The sequence below is a fragment of the Globicephala melas genome, chromosome 2, assembly GCF_963455315.2.
Source record: "Globicephala melas chromosome 2, mGloMel1.2, whole genome shotgun sequence".
In the NCBI taxonomy this organism is placed as follows: domain Eukaryota; kingdom Metazoa; phylum Chordata; class Mammalia; order Artiodactyla; family Delphinidae; genus Globicephala; species Globicephala melas.
In genome coordinates, this window is record NC_083315.2 from 48,748,371 (window position 1) to 48,769,450 (window position 21,080).

The window sequence follows — 21,080 nt, forward strand, 5'->3', positions numbered from 1 at the left end:
AACCACTGTGCTATATTCTGCTACAGCTCTTTCCAGTGTGCCCGCAATCTCCCAAAGACCCTGGGATCCAGGTGAGGGAAGTCAGCCTCCTCTGGAGCAGGAGCCATGGACAACCTACCCCGAATTGTGCCGCCAGCTTACCCTCCTCACAAGGCTGCTGGTTCTGCCACAGCATCTGGGAGAGCTAATTTTATGTGTCAACTTGACTGGATCGTGGGGTGCCCAGATATCTGGCTAAACATTATTTTGGGGTGTGTTTGTGGGGGTGTTTCCAGGTGAGATTAGCGTCGGAATCAGTGGTCTGAGTAGAGCAGATTGCTCTCCCCAGTGGTAGGGCATCATCCAATCCACTGAGGGGGAAGGGAGGATATTCTTTCTCTCCTCACCCCCACCCCCAGCCCCCTGCCTAACTGCATGAGCTGGGTCCTCACTCTTCCGCCCTTGCATTGGGACTTACACCATCTTCACTCCTGGTTCTCAGGGCTTCAGACTCGGACTGCAATATACACCATCACCTTCCCTGGGTCTCCAGCTTGCAGATGGCAGATCTCGGGATTTCTCAGCCTCCAGAACCGCAGGAGCCAATTCCTCACGGTAAATCTTTCTAGAGATAGAAAGGTAAGTAAGCAAGTATCAATAGATAGGGTAGGTAGATAAATATCCCATTGGTCTGTTTCTCTGGAGAACCCTGACTCATACAGCACCCTTAGCCTCCTGCCCTCACTGATACAAGATCTTATTCAGGAGCCACTAGGCCCTCGGTGGCTTCCAGCATCTTCTTTCCTGGCCATTTACTCATTAGATCCCTAACTTCTTCCATGACTATCGCTGGTTTGGTGCCCTGGGCAGAGGAAGGTAAGCTTGCACGTGGGCCCGGGCAGCCAGGCAGCCCTGGGGTGAGCCACAGTCCCACCTGCATCTTTGTCCACTGTCACTCTGGCCAGCTGTTTCTCAGGTGTATGCTGGTGGCCAGTCTCCATGGGGAGACAGGAGCCACTAACTCCAAGAACTGGAAGTGCCTTAAGAGCACCCAGAGGGAGGCCCTCACTGCTGGGACAAGAAAGCCAGTCCAAGGGACCGTGTCTTCCCATCTCACTCGCCAGCTCAGGGCAGAGATGGGCTAGGTCACAGCCCCCCAGCTCTTGGTACAATTTTCCCTCTTACTTGATCAAGAATATTCCCACCCCAAATTAAACTGGGTCAATTAAGTTTCCTACCTCCAAGGAACCTCAGTGTGCCTCAGCGGAAGAATCTAGAGTCTCTGTGGTACAGCCATGTAGCCACGAGGACATTGTCTCACCTAGGAGGGTACCGTGGACCACGCACTGGTCACCTTGTAGGAAGAGAAACCAGAGGCTGGGCCATCAATGTAGCCCGAACAGTCCCCATGCCACCCTCACCCCAAAGCTCCAAGATTCCCCATCCTGTGGATGGGGATGCCCTTGCGGGACTGCATGGTTAGAACCATATTTATGGGCTAAATTTCATCTTTCTTGGGCAACAATACAGAAACGGCATGTCTGCCAGGAAGCAGGCATGGTCTGTGCCCTCTTCTCTTGCAACTGGACGTCTCTGCTCCACGGTTCTGAGCGCTGCCTCACAGCTGAGCGTCAGTCCAGTCCGTGCCTCTCCTCTCCCTGTGCTTCCCATCCACCCAGGAGGAGAGCTCAGAGCTGGGGGTCCCAGGCAGAGAGAGGCTGACGGGGGAAGGGGGTAGACTCTTAAAGCCAAAGCTTGTGCCAAGGAAACAGAATCCCCAGGAAGGGTGGCCTTGGGAGGAAAGGGTCTCAGAGATATTGGAAATCCTCCCCAACCAAATACATCTCCCCTATCTCCACGCTTTGCTTTTATTCCTTTGGATAAGATCTCTACATTTGGCAGATAGTTCTTTATAATAGCTAAAACCAGGAAGCAGCCTAAATATCCAAGAGGAGGAATGTGGTCGTGTAAATTATGGTATTCCAGGAGATCTTGGGCAGTCTTAAGTATGATGGTTAAAACACTGGGGTAAAACAACTCAGGTAATTTAAAAAGCAAGAAGCAAATTGCATGTACAATATGATCACTACTCTGGTCTTTTAAAGAAAAAGATCTAGAAGTATAAACACCAAGAAATTGCAGTGTACCTCTGGGCCAGGTAGAAACGTAGCAGGATATGACTCCCTTAAAGGCAAGGGCACCTGTTCCCACGCAGAGCCTCAGGGCTGCTGGGTCACCCAGCCCTGCCCTGCAGGCCCCACAGAGCTGTCGCCTGGAGCACAGGCCTCCTAACCTGGGTGTGTGCCCACCCACCCAGCCCAAGGGCTTCTCCACAGGGGACACCCACCAGATTTGACAGCATCCAAGTTCTCTGGGCTTTCTTTCCATCTATTCTGGCTGTCAATTGATAGCCACAGACCAGAGCCGACTGCCTCAGTGCTGTAGGGTCAGGAGCCTCCACCATGAATTCAGGGAGCTGGCAATCAAGGTGAACATCCAAGTGGACTTTCGCTTCCAGGCTGCTCCTTTAGCATCATAACAGAAAGTCCAGGGTGGCCAAACAATGCCACCAGCCACTGCCACAGACCTTATCCACCACGCCCCAAATCCTCCTCTGCTTCCTCCCCCCTCCTTCCTGCCTCCCCCTCCCTCCTTCCCTCCCTTTCTCTGCCCCTCCCTCCTCCCCCTTCCCCTCCCCTTCTCCCCTCCCTCCCCCTTCCCTTTCTCTGTCCCTGCCCCTCCCTCCTCCCCCTCTCCCTCCCTCTCTCTCTTTCTCTCTTTCTCTCCCTCCTTCCCTTCTCCCCACCCCCACCCCACCAGCAGCACCCTCTTCAGAAATCCCCCCCCCCACCTCTCTGCATTCACCTCACTGGCTGTACTTGTATCTGGCCCTTGAAGCCCAGAGCAGTGGGAGGACGATTCCCCCCTCCCCCTTCCGTCTTCATCTGCGACAGGCTCTGTGCTTATTCTCCCAAAGGAGCTCTTTTACCAGCACTTTTTAATGTCATGTGTCACATGCTGATTATTCAGGCCAGGAGGAAACCAGAACCCCTGTCCCCATTACCATCATTGCTTTTTGCAATAATAGCAGCTGCTACTCACACTGGCCAGAACGTTCCAGGAGGGGAGGGGCCACGGCTCCACGTGCATGAGGCTGTCCCGGCCTCAGCTCAGCGCCTGGCCCACAGAGGGGATGAACGCACACGCACTGTTTCATCCCAGGAACAAGGACCCCCAGAGGCAGAAAGCATGCTGTCCCCGTGTGGAACGCTGGCGCTGGGCGGGCTCGGCTCCTCTGGGAGCTGGCCCAGCTTGGCTTAACTTGGGGGTGGGTGTCAGCCAGAAGGGTGTCCCCACCCGTCCCACCCGACCTGAGGGCCAGACTTGCTCCCCATCTCACCCCCACACATCTCTCCCTCCATGGGGTAGACGGCCAGGCAGCAGCTCTGCTTGCTATTCTGCCTCCCCTCTTCTCACCCCCAAGTCCATTTTTCTCAGCATTACAGCCATGGCCACCAGGACCTGGGCATCCCTGTATATAGGGCATTTAACCTTAAGCCTCTCAGTGAATCCTGCAAGGGGGACACTATTCCCATTTTATAAATGAGCAAAACTGGCCCCAAAATGTTTTAGATGCTGCTGCTGAGAAAAGGCCGAGTAGCATATCAGAAAACTAAAGGTGAAAATGGGGCCACACTGATGACACAGAACAGAAGGGAGTCCAGATCACAGCTGGATGGTGACCTGCTTCTAGGAGCACGGGCCCCAGGGCTTCCTGAACCCCTCCTCCAGGGAGGATGCTGAAGGGCCGGGGAGCTGAGAGCAGGGACGGGCAGGGGCTGCACAGGAGCACAAAGGACCCCACATGTGTTCCTCCCCAGAACCCTGCTCTGGGTGTGGGGGGGTCAATGCACACTTACCCAGAGGTAGGCATCGCACAACCCCACCCCCACCTCCCTGCAACACAGTGGTGCACAAAAGGAAGGGAACAGGTTGCATAAGAAAAATAAAATGGGGACTTCCCTGGTGGTGCAGTAATTAGGAGTCCTCCTGCCAACGCAGGGGACACAGGTTCGACCCCTGGTCCAGGAAGATCCCATATGCCACAGAGCAACTGAGCCCAAGCGCCACAACTACTGAGCCTCCGCTCTGGAGCCCGTGCTCGGCAACAAGAGAAGCCACCGCAATGAGAAGCCCGCGCACCACAACGAAGAGTAGCCCCCGCTCGGAGCAACTAGAGGAAGCCTGAGCGCAGCAACGAAGACCCAGCGCAGCCAAAAATAAATAAAATTCAAAATAAATAGTCATTTTTTAAAAAAAAAAAAGAAAGAAAAGAAAAATAAAATGCCATCAAATGCAAAAAATGAGTCTGACTGAAAGAGTCCTGCTCTGGGAGGTACCATTAAAGAGAAAGAATCGAAATCAGGATTTTTTCAAAATTTATTTGATTGAAGTATAGTTGATTTACAATGTTGTAGATCTCTGCACCCCATGTTCACTACAGCATTTCTCACAATAGCCAAGACATGGAAACAACCTAAATGTCCAATGACAGATGAGCAGATTTTTAAAAAGTGATATATATATGCAATGGAATTCTTTTTAACATCTTTATTGGAGTATAATTGCTTTACACTGGTCTGTTAGTTTCTGCTTTATAACATAGTGAATCAGCTATACATATATATGTATCCCCGTATCTCCTCCCTCCTGTGTCTCCCTCCCCGCCTCCCTATCCCGCCCCTCTAGGTGGTCACAAAGCACCGGGCTGATCTCGCTGTGCTATGCGGCTGCTTCCCACTAGCTATCTATTTTACATTTGGTAGTATATATAAGTCCATGCCACTCTCTCACTTCATCCCAGCTTAACCTTCCCCCTCCCCATGTCCTCAAATCCATTCTCTACGTCTGCGTCTTTATTCCTGTCCTGCCCCTAAGTTCTTCAAAACCTTTTTTTTCTTTTTTTAGATTGCACATATATGTGTTAGCATACGGTATTTATTTTTCTCATTCTGACTTACTTCACTCTGTATGACAGACTCTAGGTCCATCCACCTCACTACAAATAACTCAGTTTCATTTCTTTTTATGGCTGAGTAATATTCCATTGTATATATGTACCACATCTTCTTTATCCTTTCATCTGTCGATGGGCACTTAAGTTGCTTCCATACCCTAGCAATTGTAAATAGAGCTGCAATGAACATTGTGGCACATGACTCTTTTTGAATTATGGTTTTCTCAGGGTATATGCCCAGTAATGGGATTGCTGGGTAATATGGTAGCTCTATTTTTAGTTTTTTAAGGAACCTCCATACTGTTCTCCATAGTGGCTGTATCAATTCACATTCCCACCAACACTGCAAGAGGGTTCCCTTTTCTCCACACCCTCTCCAGCATTTATTGTTTCTAGATTTTTTGATGATGGCCATCCTGACTGGTGTGGGGTGATACCTCATTGTAGTTTTGATTTGCATTTCTCTAATTATTAGTGATGTTGAGCATCCTTTCATGTGTTTGTTGGCAATCTGTATATCTTCATTGGAGAAATGTCTGTTTAGGTGTTCTGCCCATTTTTGGATTGGGTTGTTTGTTTTGTTGATATTGAGCTACATAAGCTGCTTTTAAATTTTGGAGATTAATCATCTATCAGTTGCTTCATTTGCAAATATTTTCTCCCATTCTGAGGGTTGTCTTTTCATCTTGTTTATGGTTTCTTTTGCTGTGAAAAAGCTTTTAAGTTTCATTCGGTCCCATTTGTTTATTCTTATTTCCATTTCTCTAAGAGGTGGGTCAAAAAGGATCTTGGTGTGATTTATGTCATGAAGTGTTCTGCCTATGTTTTCCTCTAAGAGTTTTATAGTCTGGCCTTACATTTAGGTCTTCAATCCATTTTGGGTTTATTTTTGTGTATGGTGTTAGCAGGTGTTCTAATTTCATTCTTCTACATGTAGCTGTTCTTCCAGCACCACTTATTGAAGAGGCTCTCTTTTCTCCATTGTATATTCTTGCCTCCTTTATCAAAAATAAGGTGAGCATTTGTGCGTGGGTTTATCTCTGGGCTTTCTATCCTGTTCCATTGATCTATATTTCTGTTTTTGTGCCAGTACCATACTGTCTTCATTACTGTAGCTTTGTAATATAGTCTGAAGTCAGGGAGCATGACTCCTCCAGCTCCATTTATCTTTCTTAAGATTGTTTTGGCTATTCGGGGTTCTTTGTGTTTCCATACAAATTGTGAAATTTTTTGTTCTAGCTCTGTGAAAAATGCCATTGGTAATTTGATAGGGATTGCATTGAATCTGTAGATTGCTTTGGCTAGTACAGTCATGTTCACAATGTTGATTCCTCCAATCCAAAAACATGGTATATCTCTCCATCTGTTTGTATCATCTTTAATTTCTTTCATCAGTGTCATATAGTTTTCTGAGTACAGGTCTTTTGTCTCCTCAGGTAGGTTTATTCCTAGGTATTTTATTCTTTTTGTTGCAATGGCAAATGGGAGTGTTTTCTTAATTTCACTTTCACATTTTTCACCATTAGTGTCTAGGAATGCAAGAGATTTCTGTGCATTAATTTTGTATCCTGCTACTTTACCAAATTCACTGATTAGCTCTAGTAGTTTTCTGGTAGCATCTTTAGGATTTTCTGTGTATAGTATCATGTCATCTGCAAACAGTGACAGCTTTATTTCTTCTTTTCTGATTTGGATTCCTTTTATTTCTTTTTCTTCTCTGATTGCTGTGGCTAAAACTTCCAAAACTATGTTGAATAACAGTGCTGAGAGTGGGCAACCTTGTCTCCTTCCTGATCTTAGTGGATATGGTTTCAGTTTTTCACCATTGAGAACGATGTTGGCTGTGGGTTTGTCATATATGGCCTTTATTATGTTGAGGTAAGTTCCCTCTCTGCCTGCTTTGTGGAGGGTTTTTACCATAAATCGGTGTTGAATTTTGTCAAAAGCTTTTTCCACATCTATTGAGATAATCATATGGTTTTTATCCTTCAATTTGTTAATATGGTGTATCACATTGATTGATTTGTGTATATTGAACAATCTGTGCATTCCTGGGATAAACCCCACGTGATCATGGTGTATGATCCTTTTAATGTGCTGCTGGATTCTGTTTGCTAGTATTCTGTTGAGGATTCTTGCATCTGTTTTCAGTGATATTGCCTGTAGTTTTCTCTCTTTGTGACATCCCTGTCTGCTTTTGGTATCAGGATGATGGTGGTCTCATAGAATGAGTTTGGAAGTGTTCCTCCCTCTGCTATATTTTGGAAGAGTTTGAGAAGGATAGGTGTTAGCTCTTCTCTAAATATTTGATAGAATTCGCCTGTGAAGCCATCTGGTCCTGGGTTTTTGTTTGTTGGAAGATTTTTAATCACAGTCTCAATTTCAGTGCTTGTGATTGGTCTGTTTATATTTTCTATTTCTTCCTGGTTCTGTGTCAGAAGGTTTTGCTTTTCTAAGAATTTGTCCATTACTTCCAGGTTGTCCATTTTATTGGCATAGAGTTGCTTGTAGTATTCTCTCATGATCCTTTGTATTTCTCCAGTGTCAGTTGTTACCTTTCCTTTTTCATTTCTAATTCTATTGATTTGAGTCTTCTCCCTTTTTTTCTTGATGAGTCTGGCTAATGGTTTATCAATTTTGTTTATCTTCTCAAAGAACCAGCTTTTAGTTTTATTGATCTTTGCTATTGTTTCTTTCATTTCTTTTTCATTTATTTCTGATCTGATCTTTCTGATTTCTTTCCTTCTGCTAACTGTGGGGGTTTTTTGTTCTTCTTTCTCTAATGGCTTTAAGTGTAAGGTTAGGTTGTTTATTTGAGATGTTTTCTGTTTCTTGAGGTAGGATTGTGTTGCTATAAACTTCCCTCTTAGAACTGCTTTTGCTGCATCCCATATGTTTTGGGTCGTCGTGTTTTCATTGTCATTTGTTTCTAGGTATTTTTTTTATTTCATTTTTGATTTCTTCAGTCATCTCATGGTTATTATGTAGTGTATTGTTTAGCCTCCATGTGTTTTTATTTTTTACAGATTTTTTCCTGTAATTGATATCTAGTCTCATAGTGTTGTAGTCAGAAAAGGCACTTGATACGATTTCAGTTTTCTTAAATTTACCAAGACTTGATTTGTGACCCAAGATATGATCTATCCTGGAGAATGTTCCATGAGCACTTGAGAAGAAATTGTATTCTGTTGTTTTTGGATGGAAAGTCCTATAAATATCAATTAAATATATCTGGTCTATTGTGTAATTTAAAGCGTGTGTTTCCTTATTTATTTTCATTTTGGATGATCTGTCCATTGGTGAAAGTGGGGCATTAAAGTCCCCTACTATTATTGTGTTACTGTCGATTTCCCCTTTTATGGATGTTAGCATTCGCCTTATGTATTGAGGTGCTCCTATGTTGGGTGCATATATATTTACAATCATTATATCTTCTTCTTGGATTGATCCCTTGATCATTAGGTAGTGTCCTTCTTTGTCTCTTGTAATAGTCGTTATTTTAAAGTCTATTTTGTCTGATGTGAGAATTGCTACTCCAGCTTTCTTTTGATTTCCATTTGCATGGAATATCTTTTTCCATCCCCTCACTTTCAGTCTGTATGTGTCCCTAGGTCTGAAGTGGGTCTCTTGTAGACAGCAAATATATGGGTCTTGTTTCTGTATCCATTCAGCCAGTCTATGTCTTTTGGTTGGAGCATTTAATCCATTTACATTTAAGGTAATTATCGATATGTATGTTCCTATTACCATTTTCTCAATTGTTTGGGGTTTGTTATTGTAGGTCTTTTCCTTCTCTTGTGTTTCCTGCCTAGAGAAGTTCCTTTTGCATTTGTTGTAGTGCTGGTTTGGTGGTGCTGAATTCTCTTAGCTTTTGCTTGTCTGTAAAGCTTTTGATTTCTCTGTCAAATCTGAATGAGATCCTTCCTGGGTGGAGTAATCTTTGTTGTAGGGTTTTCCCTTTCATCACTTTAAATATGTCTTGCCACTCCCTTCTGGCTTGCAGAGTTTCTGCTGAAAGATCAGCTGTTAAACTTATGGGGATTCCCTTGTATGTTATTTGTTGTTTTTCCCTTGCTGCTTTTAATATTTTTTCTTTGTATTTAATTTTTGATAGTTTGATTAATATGTGTCTTGTCATGTTTCTCTTTGGATTTATCCTGTATGGGACTCTCTGTGCTTCCTGGACTTGACTATTTCCTTTCCCCTATTAGGGAAGTTTTCAATTATAATGTCCTAAAATATTTCCTCAGTCCCTTTCTTTTTCTCTTCTTCTTCTGGGACCTCTATCATTTGAATGTTGGTATGTTTAATATTGTCCCAGAGGTCTCTGAGACTGTCCTCAATTCTTTTCATTGCTTTTTCTTAATCTGCCCTGTGTTAGTTATTTCCACTGTTTTATCTTCCAGGTCACTTCTCCGTCCTTCTGCCTCAGTTATTCTGCTATTGATTCCTTCTACAGAATTTTTAATTTCATTTATTTTGTTGTTCATCTTTATTTGTTTGCTCTTTAGTTCTTCTAGGTCCATTTTAAACGTTTCTTGTATTTTCTCCAATCTAATTCCAAAATTTGGCATCATCTTTATATCATTACTCTGAATTCTTTTTCAAGTAGACTTCCTAATTCCTCTTCATTTGTTTGGTCTGGTGGGTTTTTACCTTGCTCCTTCATCTGCTGTGTGTTTCTCTGTCTTCTCATTTTACTTAACTTGCTGTGTTTGGGGTCTCCTATTCGCAGGCTGCAGGTTCATAGTTCCTGTTGTTTTCGGTGTCTGCCCCCAGTGGCTAAGGTTGGTTCAGTGGGTTGTTTAGGCTTCCTGGTGGAGGGGACTGGTGCCTGTGTTCTGGTAGATGAGGCTGGATATTGTCTTTCTGGTGGGCAGGACCGTGGCCGGTGGTATGTTTTGGGGTGTCTGTGACCTTATTATGATTTTAGGTAGCCTCTCTGCTAATGGGTGGGGTTGTGTTCCTGTCTTGCTAATTGTTTGGCATAGGGTGTCCAGAGCTATAGCTTGCTGGTTGTTGAGTGGAGCTGGGTCTTAGCGTTGAGATGGAGATCTATGGGAGAGCTTTCGCCGTTTGATATTATGTGGAGCCAGGAGGTCTCTGGTGGACCAATGTCCTGAACTTAGCTCTCCCACCTCAGAAACACAGGCCTGACATCCGGTCGGAGGACCAAGACCCTGTCAGCCACATGGCTCAGAAGAAAAGGGAGAAAAAAAGAAAGAAAGAAAAAAAAAGGAAATAAATTTATTAAAATAAAAAATTATTAAAAATAAAAAATTAAAAAGTAATAAAAAAAGAAAAAGACAGGAAGAAGAGAGCAGCCAAACCAAAAACAAATCCACCAATGATAACAAGCGCTAAAAACTATACTAAAAAAAAAAAGACAGACAGAACCCTAGGACAAATGGTAAAAGCAAAGCTATACAGACAAAATCACACAAAGAAACATACATATACACACTCACAAAAAGAGAAAAAGGAAAAAATATATATATATCATTGCTCCCAAAGTCCACCGCCTCAATTTTGGGATGATTCATTGTCTATTCAGGTATTCCACAGACGCAGGGTACGTCAAGTTGATTGTGGAGATTTAATCCGCTGCTCCTGAGGCTGCTGGGAGAAATTTCCCTGTCTCTTCTTTGTTTGCACAGCTCCCAGGGTTCAGCTTTGGATTGGCCCCACCTCTGTGTGTAGGTTGCCTGAGGGCATCTGTTCCCACCCAGACAGGACGGGAGTTAAAGGAGAAGCTGATTCGGGGGCTCTGGGTCACTCATGCTGGGGGTAGGGAGGGGTACAGTGTGCAGGACGAGCCTGCGGTGGCAGAGGTTGGCGTGACATTGCAACAGCCTGAGGTGTGACATGTGTTCTCCTGGGGAAGTTGTCCCTGGATCACGGGACCCTTGCAGTGGTGGGCTGAACAGGCTCCTGGGAGGGGAGGTGTGGACAGTGACCTGTGCTTGCACACAGGCTTCTTGGTGGCTGCAGCAGCAGCCTTAGCATTTCATTCCCATGTCTGTTGTCCACACTGATAGCCGCAGCTCATGCCCATCTCTGGAGCTCATTTAGGCCATGCTCTGAATCCCCTCTCCTGGCTCACCCCGAAACATTGGTCTCTTGCCTCTTAGGCAGCTCCAGACTTTTTCCTGGACTCCCTCCCAGCTAGCTGTGGCACACTAGCCCGCTTCAGGCTGTGTTCACGCAGCCATCCCCAGTCCTCTCCCTGGGATCTGACTTCCGAAGCCCGAGCCTCAGCTCCAGCCCCCACCCGTCCCCGCAGGTGAGCCGACAAGCCTCTCAGGCTGGTGAGTGCCGGTCAGCACCGATCCTCTGTACAGGAATCTCTGCTTTGCCCTCCGCACCCCTGTTGCTGTGCTCTCCTCCATGGCTCCGAAGCTTCCCTCCACCCCACCATACCCCCGACCATCTCCGACGGCGAAGCGGCTTCCTAGTGTGTGGAAACCTTTCCTCCTTCACAACTCCCTCCCACTGGTGCAGGTCCCGTTCTTATCCTTTTATCTCTGTCTTTTCTTTTTTCTTTTGCCCTACCCAGGTACGTGGGGAGTTTCTTGCCTTTTGGGAAGTCTGGGGTCTTCTGCCAGCGTTCAGTAGGTGTTCTGTAGGAGGTGTTCCACATATCGATGTATTTCTGAGGTATTTGTGGGGAGGAAGGGGATCTCCACGTCTTACTCTTCCGCCATCTTGCAGGTCTCTCCATGCAATGGAATATTCTTCAGCCTTGAAAAAGAAGGAAATCCTGCCATTGGTGACAACACGGATGAAACTGGAGAACATTACGCTGAGTGAAATAAGCTGGACACAGAATGAAAAATATTGCATGATTCCACTTACATGAGGTACCTAAAATAGTCAAACTCATAGAAGTAGAAAATTGAATGGTGGTTACCAGGGGCCAGGGGAGTGGGGGATGCAGGAGCTGTTGTTCAATTGATATAAAGTTTCAGTTACATAAGATGAACACATTCCAGAGAGCTAACGTGCAGCAGCGCCTGCAGTCATGACTAGCGTATTATGCACTTAAAAATTGATGAAGAGGGCGTATCTCCTGTTAAATCTTCTTACCCCTCCCCCAAAAAAAGGGACACAGGAAATGTTTGGAGGTGATGGACATGTCCATTACCTTGATATGGTGGTGACGGCTTCACGGGTGTGTGCATATGTCCAAACTAACCGAATTATATACAATAAGTATGTGCAGTTTACTGTATATCAATTATATCTCAGTAAGCTGTTTTTTTTTTTAAAAGAGAGCTTGATGGAATGATCTCCCTGTTTCTCTGCACCCAGTGCTGATGGGAACAGTGTGAATCCCACATGCGGGTGCATGGAAACCGAGAGGGAACAATTCCCTTTGCTGGGAGCACACCAGACCTCCACAGATGGTTCAGTGTTCACCCAACATTTTTTTCTTCTTTTTTTTGCGGTATGTGGGCCTCTCACTGTTGTGGCCTCTTCCGTTGTGCAGCACAGGCTCCGGACGTGCACGCTCAACGGCCATGGCTCACGGGCCCAGCCGCTCTGTGGCATGTGGGATCTCCCTGGACCGGGGCACGAACCCACGTTCCCTGCATAGGCAGGCGGACTCTCAACCATTGCGCTACCAGGGAAGCCCCACCCAACATTTTTCATTCTCTCCCTTTAACCGCAGCATCGCCCAAACGCTCACCCTGTGAGCTACCCGGGGAGCAGGTGAGCCTCACAGCCTCCTCTTTCAACCTGTGGCGGAGGGAGGTAGGGTGAATTTTAGTGGGTTGGCAGCTCCAGGTCCTATTTTTTTGCTGGCAGGCCTACCGGGTGAGTGAAGAAATTAGGAAACTTTGAAATCTGTCTGCACTCCTGGACTCACAATGAAAGATAAACATTTTTTCCTTAAAAGAAAGAAAGGAATAGAGATTTGAGCTCTCTCAAGAATAAGTCTAACTTATTATCCGTCTTGTTGCACACTGAAATGCCAGAGAGGCGGAGCGGGGTAGGGGGAGGGGGGAACTAGTTCCATACTGAAACCGATCAACAGAGGCAGGCATGAGCAGTTTGCACGGCTGTTTCTTTCCCTTGTAAAGCACCGAGTTTCCAGCTGCGATTAAAGATGCCCACCCAGGCTGGGCGTCCGCGGATTCTACAGGAGGCAGGCTGGGTCCACTGCCTGGGGACACACACCAAGGGCTGCCTGCCGCCTGGGCTGAGCGGGCTTTGGTTTGTGCAAGGCTGCCATCGTGTGGCCGCCGTGGGTATCTCCCTGGGAAAACTGCCCACGCTCTCTGGAAATCTAAGATCACCGTTTTCTGCCACCAGCCAGAAGGAGGGCTCAGGACATCGATTACGAGGAAAATCAAGTTCTAAGGTTCCCATCCAGGTCTGAATCTTCTCAAAAATACCCGATGCTGAGGCAGCCTAAAACTCTGAGGGAAAATCTGTCTGAGGTCCAGTGCATAGCAATAAGTGTCACCACCGCTGCCAGACACTGAACCCCTAAGGCAAGCTTCTGCATGACCCTGGGTCCCCAACGTCCTCTGCCCACCTTGCATCTGGTTTTCTTTACTGAGCAGGATTTTAAGGTTCATCCATGTTGTAGCATGTATTAGCACTTCATTCCTTTTTATAGCTGAAGAATATTCCATTGTATGGCTATACCACATTTTGTCTATCCCCACTGCCAGTTGATGGATTTTTTAGTTGATTTCAGTTTTTGGTTATTATCAACAATGCTGCTATGAACATACGTGTACAAGTTTTTATGTGGACATATGCCTTCAGTTCTCTTGCATATATACCCAAGAGTGGGATTTCTGGATCTTATGCTAAGTTTGGGGTAGAGCAGCCCACAGGGCACGGGCCCAGGATCTGGGCATAGCTTTCTTCCAAGTAATGACTTCCCTGTGAATTTTTCTATATATATTCATTGTAGAGTCAAATAACTTCCTCCCCGTTAACTCCCTTTAGATGGGAATATAAGGACATGCATTTATAAAACACAACTATTACTACTGCAACACAGAAAGCCACCAAAGGAAAAGCAGATAAACTGGACTTCATCAAAATGTTGCACTTCAAATTACATCACCAAGAAAGTGAAAAGACAACCCATGGAATGGGAGAAAATATCAATATTTGCAAATGATGTATGTGATAAGAGACTTGTATCCAGAATATATAAAGAACTATTACAACTCAAAAATAAAAAGACAATCCACTTAAGAAATGGGCAAAGGAACTGAATAAATGTTCCTCCAAAGAAGACATAAAAAGGGCTGACAAGCACATGGAAAGTTGCTCCACGTCACTAGTCATCAAGGAAATGCACGTGAAAACCATTACAAGATACTAGTTCTCAAGCATTAGGGTGGGGCCATAATCACAAAGATCAAAAGCAAAGAGTGCTGGCTGGGATGGGGAGAAACTGGAACACTCCCCTATTGCTGGAGGAAACGTAAAATGGTGTATCACTTTGAAAAATAATTTGGCAGTTCCTCAAAATGTTAAAAATAGAGTTACCATATGACCTGAAATTCCACACTTGGGTATAGACCCAAGAGAATTGAAGGCATATGTCCACATAAAAACACAATGTTCATAGCAGCATTATTGATGGTTGCGAAAAACTGACATCAACCCAAAAGTCCATCAATCAAGAAATGGATTTTTAAAAAGTGGTATATCCATACAGTGGAATATTCTTCAGTTATTCTGATACATGCTACGACATGGATGAACCTTAAAAACATTATACTAAATGAAAAAAAGAAAAAGATGCAAATGACCACACGTTGTATGATCCCACTTCTATGACATGTCCACAACAGGCAATTCTGGAGAGAGAAACTAGAATTTGTGGTTGCCTAGGGCTGGGTGGTAGGTGGAAAGGGAGAGGCTGCTAACGGGTACAGGGTTTCTTTTTGAGGTACTGACTGTGGTAGTGGTTGCACAACTCTGTAAACATACTAGAAACCACAACAGTATATACTTTAAAATAAACTTGATGGATTGTAAATTATATCTCAACAGAGCTGTTATATAATAACAGGCAAGAACATGGAGGAATGGAATAATAAATTTTAAAACGGTGATTTAATAAAACAACACACCAGAGAAGCAGAGTCAAGATGGCGGAGTGGGAGGACGCAGAGTTCACGTCTCCCCACAACTAGGGCATCTACCAGGTGGGGACTCCGATGCCCAAGGAAAAAGGAGGAACCCCCGAGTGACCAGGTAGGATGTGGGGGGGAGTGAGGGGGGAGGAGAAGTGGAGATCAGACAGGACCGGCACCCCTGACGGGTGGCTGGGAGAAGGGAGGGGTTACCACACCTGGGGGGACCCTCAGAGGCTCAGAGGATCAGGGGGTGTGTGGCTAGCGTTTCTCCTGCCCACTCGGGCCCTGAGAAGCCTGCAGGGGCCCCGGGCCTGGTCCTCCACCCTCCGAGACCCCCTCTGGCAGCATGGGTCCTAGGGGCATAGGAGGGACAGAGGAGGGGGAAGAGGAGGAGAGGCAGATGAGGTGGGGGTACCCACCAGGACCAGAGGATCAGGGAAAGTGCAGCTGGTGTTTCCCCCGCCCACTCAGGCCGTGGGAAGCCTGCTGGGCTCCCAGGTCAGGTCCTCCGCCCTCCAAGGTACCCTACAGCCGTGTGGGTCCTAGGGTTGTGGAGGTGTGCAGGGAGAAGAGAAGCGGCGACCGGGGAGGGACCCTCCAGGTCGGAGGATCAAGGGAGATGCAACTAGTTTCCCCTGCCCACTCAGGCCCCAGGAAGCTTGCTGGGGTCCCAGGCCGGGTCCTCCGCCTTCCAGGGCCCCCTCCAGCCCCATTGGTCCTAGGGGCATGGGGGGTGGGGAGGAAGAAGAGGAGAGGCAGATGGAGAGGAGCCCTCTGGGATTGGAGGATCAGGGGGGAATGCGCCTAGCATTTCCCCTGGCCACTCAGGCCTAGGGAGCCAGCTGGGGTCCAGGACCTGATCCTCAGCCCTCTGAGGCCAGAGGCACTTGTGGGCCCCACTGGCTGTGCTGAGCCTAAGCCCCGCCCCTCACCCCCACCCCCACCCCCAGGGCCTTTTCCTGCATGTGGGTCCTAAGCTTAGACCTCGCCCACCACCAAAGCCCTGCCCCCCACAGCCAAGGCCTTTTCCAGCTTTTTTTTGCTTTCCTCTTTTTTGCTATTGTGGTTCTGTTTTACCTTCTGGTTGTTGTTTCATCTATATTTATTTTTTCTAACATAACTGTTAGTCTTCTAATCTTATTTTATTTTTTACTCTGTTATTGTTCTGCTTTTTTTTTGGCCGCCCTATGCGGCTTGCAGGATCTTGGTTCACAAGACGGGGGTCAGGCCTGAGCTCTGGCAGTGGGACCTCTGAGTCTGAACCAAACCACTGGACTAAAAGAGAACCACAGACCCCATGGAATATTCATCACAGTGAGGTCTCCTGGAGGTCCTCATCTCGGCACCAAGACCCAGCTCTACCGAACAGCCTACAAACTCCAGTGCTGGAAGCCTCAGGCCAAACAACCAGTAAGATAGAAACACAATCCCACCCAACAACAACAAAAAAATTAGATGACAAAAAAATATGTTACAGATGAAGAAGCAAGGTAAAAACCTACAACCAAATAAAAGAAGAGGAAATAGGCAACCCACCTGAAAAAGAATTCAGAGTAATGATAGTAAAGATGATCCAGAATCTCAGAAATAGAATGGAGGCACAGATTGAGCAAATACAAGAAATGTTTAACAAAGATCTAGAAGAACTAAAGAACAAACAGAGATGAACAACACAATAACTGAAATGAAAAATACACTAGAAGGAATCAATAACAGAATAACTGAGTCAAAAGAACGAATAAGTGAGCTGGAAGACAAAATGGTGGAAATAACTGCCAAGGAGCAGAATAAAGAAAAAAGAGTGAAAAGAATTGAAGACAATCGCAGAAACCACTGGGACAACACTAAACGCACCAACATTCAAATTATAGGGTTCCAGAAGAAAAATAGAAAAAAAAAAAGTGTCTGAGAAAATATTCGAAGAGATTATAGTAGAAAACTTCCCTAATGTGGGAAAGGAAACAGCCACCAAAGCCCAGGAAGCGCAGAGAGTCCCAGGCAGGATAATCCCTAGGATAAACACACCAAGACACATATTAATCAAACTAACATTATATTCAAAGAAAAAACATTAAAAGCAGCAAAGGAAAAGCAAAAAAATAACATACAAGGGAATCCCCATAAGGTTATCAGCTGATTTTTCAGCAGAAACTCTGCAGGCCAGAAGGGAGCGGCAGGATATACTTAAAGTGATGAAGAAGAAAAACCTACAACCAAGATTACTCTACCCAGCAAGGATTTCATTCATATTTGACATAAAAATCAAAAGCTTTACAGACAAGCAAAAGCTAAGAGAATTCAGCACCACCAAACCAGCTTTACAACAAATGCTAAAGGAACTTCTCTAAGCGGGAAACACAAGAGAAGGAAAAGACCCATAAAAACAAACCCAAAACAATTGAGAAAATGGTAATAGGAACATAACGATAATCACCTTGAATGTAAATGGATTAAATGCTCCAACAAAAAGACACGGACAGGCTGAATGGATACAAAAACAAGACCCATACATATGCTGTCTACAAGAGACCCACTTCAGACCTAGGGACACATACAGACTGAAAGTGAGGGGATGGAAAAAGATATTCCATGCAAATGGAAATGAAAAGAAAGCTGGAGTAGCAATACTCGTATCAGATAAAACAGACTTTATTTAAAATAAAGACTGTTACAAGAGATAAGGAAGGACACTACATAATAATCAGGGATCAATCCAAGAAGAAGATATAACAATTATAAATATTTATGTCCCCAGCATAGGAGCAGCTTAATACATAAGGCAAATGCTAACAACCATAAAAGGGGAAATCAACAGTAACACAATAGTAAGGGACTTTAACACCCCGATTACACCAATGGACAGATCATCCAAACAGAAAATAAATAAATAAACACAAGCTTTAAATGACACAACAGATCAGATAGATTTAATTGATATTTATAGGCCATTCCACCCCAAAGTGGCAGAATACACTTTCTTCTCAAGTGCACACAGAACATTCTCCAGGATAGATCACATCTTGGGTCACAAATCAAGCCTCAGAAAATTTAAGAAAACTGAAATTGTATCAAGCATCTTTTCTGACCACAACACTATAAGATTAGAAATCAATTACAGGAAAAAAAACTGTAAAAAACACAAATACATGGAAACTGAACAGTGCGCTACTAAATAATCAAGAGATCACTGAAGAAATCAAAGAGGAAATTAAAAAACACATAGAAACAAATGACAACCCAAAACCTATAGGATGCAACAAAAGCAGTTCTAAGAGGGAATTTTATAGCAATTCAATCTCACCTCAAGAACAAGAAAAATCTCAAATAAACAATCAAATCTTACACCTAAAGCAACTAGAGAAAGAAGAACAAAGAAAATACAAAATTAATGCACAGAAATCAGTAGAAGGAAAGAAATCATAACGATATCAGAAATAAATGAAATAGAAAACAAGAAAACAATAGCAAAGATCAACAAAACTAAAAGTTGGTTCCTTGAGAAGATGAACAAAATTGATAAACATTTAGCCAGACTCATCAAGAACAAAAGGGAGAGGACACAAATCAATAAAATTAGAAATGAAAAAGGAGAAATCACAACTGACACCGCAGAAATACAAAGGATTATAAGTGATTATTACAGGCAACTGTATGCCAATAAAATGGACAACCTGGAAGAAATGGACAAATTCTTGAAAAGGTACAATCTCTCAAGACTGAACCAGGAAGAATTAGAAAATATAAACAGACCTATCACAAGTAATGAAATTGAAACTGTAATTAAAAAATCTTCCAACAAACAAAAGTCCAGGACCAGATGGCTTCACAGGTGAATTCTATCCAACATTTAGAGGAGAGCTAACACCTGTCCTTCTGAAACTTCTCCAAAAAATTGCAGAGGGAGGAACACTCCCAAATTCGTTCTACAAGGCCACCATCACCCTGATACCAAAACCAGATAATGATATCACAAAAAAAGAATATTCCAGACAAATATCACTGATGAACATAGACACAAAAATCCTCAATAAAATACTAGCAAACAGAATCCAACAACACATTAAAAGGATCATACAACATGATCAGGTGGGATTTATCCCAGGAATGCAAGGATTCTTCCATATATGCAAATCAACCAATGTGACACACCATATAAACAAATTAAGGAATAAAAAACATATGATCATCTCAATAGATGCAGAAAAAGCTTTTGACAAAATTCAACACCAATTCATGATAAAAACTCTCCAGAAAATGGGCATAGAGGGAACCTACCTCAACATAATAAAGGTCTTATACGACAAACCCACAGCAAACATCATTCTCAATGCTGAAAAACTGAAAGCATTTCCACTAAGATCAGGAAGAAGACAAGGATGTCCACTCTCACCACTATTATTCAACATAGTTTTGGAAGTTTTAGCCACAGCAATCAGAGAAGAAAAAGAAATAAAAGGAATCCAAATTGGAAAAGAAATAGTAAAACTGTCACTGTTTGCAGATGACATGATACTATACATAGAAAATCCTAAGGATGCCACCAGAAAACTACTAGAACTAATCAATGAATTTGGTAAGGTTGCAGGATACAAAATTAATGCACAGAAATCTCTTGCATTCCTATACATTAACAACGAAAAATCAGAAAGAGAAATTAAGGAAATAATCCCATTTACCATCACAACAAAAAGAATAAAATACTTAGGAATAAACCTACCTAAGGAGGCAAAAATCTATATTCAGAAAACTATAAAACACTGATGAAAGAAATCAAAGATGACATAAACAGATGGAGAAATATACCATGTTCTTGGATTGAAAGTATCAATATTGTGAAAATGAAAATACTACCCAAAGCAATCTACAGATTCAATGCAATCCCTATCAAATTACCAATGGAATTCTTCATAGAATTAGAACAAAAAAAATTTTACAATTTGTATGAAAACACAAAAGACCCCGAATAGCCAAAGCAATCTTGAGAAAGAAACACGGAGCTGGAGGAATCAGACTCCCTGACTTCAAACTATACTACAAACCTACAGTAATCAAGACTGTATGGTACTGGCATAAAAACAGAAATATAGATCAATGGTACAGGATAGAAAGCCCAGAGATAAACCCACGCACATATGGTCATCTAATTTATGACAAAGGAGGCAAGAACATACAATGGAGAAAAGACAGCCTCTTCAATAAGTGGTGCTGGGAAAACTGGACAGCTACATATAAAAGAATAAAATTAGAGCACTACCTAACACTGTACACAAAAATAAACTCAAAATGGATTAAAGACCTAAATGTAAGACTGGACACTATAAAACTCTTAGAGGAAAACATAGGAAAAACACTCTTTGACATAAACCACAGCAAGATCTTTTTGACCCACATCCTAGAGTAATGGAAATAAAGACAAAAATAAACAAATGGGACTTAATTAAACTTAAAAGCTTTTGCACAGCAAAGGAAACCATAAACAAGACAAAAAGACAATCCTCAGAATGGGAGAAAATATTTGCAAATGAAGCAACTGACAAAGGATTAATCTCCAAAATATACAAACAGTTCATGGAGCTCAATATCAAAAAATCAAACAACCCAATTAAAAGATGGGCAGAAGACCTAAATAGACATGTCACCAAAGAAGACATACAGATGGCCAAGAGGCACATGAAAAGATGCTCAACATCACTAATTATTAGAGAAATGCAAATCAAAACTACAATGAGGTATCACCTCACACCAGTCAGAATGGCCATCATCAAAAAATCTACAGGGCTTCCCTGGTGGCGCAGTGGTTGAGAGTCTGCCTGCCAATGCAGGGGACATGGGTTCGTGCCCTGGTCCGGGAAGATCCCACATGCCATGGAGCGGCTGGGCCCATGAGCCATCGCCGCTGAGCCTGGGCATTCGGAGCCTGTGCTCCACAACGGGAGAGGCCACAACAGTGAGAGGCCTGCGTACCGACAGAA

General features: G+C 43.9%; 1 long non-coding RNA gene across 1 annotated transcript; it reads right to left on the reverse strand.

Annotated features, from left to right (window-relative positions):
- Positions 1–469: 469 nt before the first annotated feature.
- LOC132596746 (uncharacterized) lies at positions 470–2,916 on the reverse strand. Its single transcript, XR_009562755.1, has 4 exons — positions 2,845–2,916; positions 2,327–2,455; positions 1,218–1,333; positions 470–604 (listed from the first exon to the last, which is right to left on the reverse strand). It is a non-coding gene; the product is annotated as an uncharacterized lncRNA (long non-coding RNA).
- Between the last annotated feature and the right edge of the window lie 18,164 nt (positions 2,917–21,080).